The following is a 2148-nucleotide window of genomic DNA, read 5'->3' as shown; positions in this document are numbered from 1 at the left end:
GAAAACCAGAATAAGATGGTCAATTCAATGCTGCTTGTAAATATAAAGGCTATTAATAATCTAGGGTTGCCTAAGAGTTAGAGTGTTCATTCCCTATAGTTCGAACCAGGTTCCAATCTCGGCGATGATGGATTAAACTAGGTCTCGCAGTTGGGAGTGACCATAAGGTGGACTTAAAATATATATTTAACTCGAACCTCAAAATGACGTCAAAATTAACTTTTTTAAACAAATCAGTAATTTTTATTCGATTACAGTAATTTTGGGTAGATGCGACGCATAACCAATTAAAATTTGGTCCAAATAATACAAGGCAGAAACAAGCTAACCGTAAAATAGGTTTCTATGAGAAGAAGTTAATCATAAAAAATTATTAAGATTTGCACTTAGAGAAGACTTTCGAAAATTGGGGAATACTTTTGATATTTGGCTAACTTACTGGCTAATAATTTAAAATCCTCTGTGCGGGCCCTGAATACCAAAGTCTGAATAAAGTTTTCACGGGCCTCTTCCTCTAAGCGCAAAAAGCCTTATTTTCATATTTTATAGAATTTTTGAAGACCTATTACATTATACGCAATTGTAGTTTTTAAATAGAAATAAAGAAATTTTCATCTTAACGATATGCAAATTTCGGTCTTATGACTTTTTCTGAAGAAGAAAAAAAATAATTTATCGAAAAAGCAAAAGTGTGACTTTTTAGAAATGATATATGGTACACAACTAAAGAAAAATGAATATTTTGATTACATCTGACAGTTTCTAGTTCGAACAGTTAAGCTTCAACAGTCCTTCGAATCTTATCTACTCAGTCTTAGTCTATTTTTCCCTACTTACTCTTTGGAACACTCTTGCCTACTTATTCTTTTATAACCCCATCTTGGCCCATCTAAATCTCCAAATTTTCTGATATTTTATGTAATTATTATTTGTGACTTTCATAAGCTTAAGATTTCGCTATTTTACATAGCTATCGTTAAAAATTCTACTGCGAAAATTTTTTTTCCAGCTCCAAATATTATTTTTTCTCATTTACAGTTCCTTAAACACCAGCATGTTGCCTATACCAGGTGTTTTCGTAAATTAACCACGATTAAAATATACATTAAAGAAACGAAAGGGGAGGGGAAAGTACAGTTTGTTTAGGAAACTTGGCGTTTTATTCTCAATAAGTTTCAAAATTGATAGCGAGTTTCGTCAACAGATGGAGCTACTAACGGAGAAAAACTATAGCACAATGTTTACAAAATAACTGCCATTTTCACAAAACGTGGTGCAGTTTGAGGACAAAATTCAAAGACGTCCTTGCCAATTGTTTAGTTGTATTGGTCTGACATGCAAAAGAAAGCTTTGTTATGAAGTTTTTCAGCCCAATCTATTGAAGATTTCATGATTTATTTTGAAACTAGGTGAAAAAACTTAGCTTCGAAAACAGTCTCTCCTTTACGGAACACATGCTTAAAATTCGAAGAGGAAGCGTAATTATTGATATGAGAGAACTATTGATATAAAGAGTAAGAATTGTTATTAACGAACTATTAATAAGAAGTAAGAGTATTGATATAAGAGGACTATTGATATAAAGAGTAAGAAGAGTGTTATAAGAGTACTACCGACACAAAAAGTACGAGCATTGATTTTAGAGAGTATTATTGATATAAAAAATTATTGACATAAGCGTACTATCTATATAAAGAACAAGAGAATTGATATAAGAGTGCTGTAGATGTTAAATAAAAGAGTATTGATACAATACAGAATAATAGTACTGATATAATAGTACTATCGATATAAAGATTAAGAGTATTGATAGCAGAGTACTATCGATATAAAGAATAAGAACACTGATGCAAGAGTACTAATAATAAAAAAGATAAAAATATTGCTATAAGAATAACATCGATATAAAGAATAAGATTATTGATAATAGAGTAATATGGATGTAAAAAATGAAAGTATTGCAATAAGAGTGGCATTGATATAAAGACTAACAGTATTAATATAAGAATGCTATCAAAATAAGACTAAAAGTCATTACAGAAAAAAAATATCGATATAAGGAAATAAGAGTATTGATATAAGAGAATTTATCAATATAAAGAATAAGAATATTGATACAAGAGTAGGGGAGAGTGGGGTCAATTGTAA

Source organism: Parasteatoda tepidariorum, chromosome 8 (assembly GCF_982258835.1).
Source record: "Parasteatoda tepidariorum strain Cologne lab strain chromosome 8, Ptep-v5.0, whole genome shotgun sequence".
In the NCBI taxonomy this organism is placed as follows: Eukaryota; Metazoa; Arthropoda; class Arachnida; order Araneae; family Theridiidae; genus Parasteatoda; species Parasteatoda tepidariorum.
Note: the sequence above shows the minus strand (reverse complement) of the source record.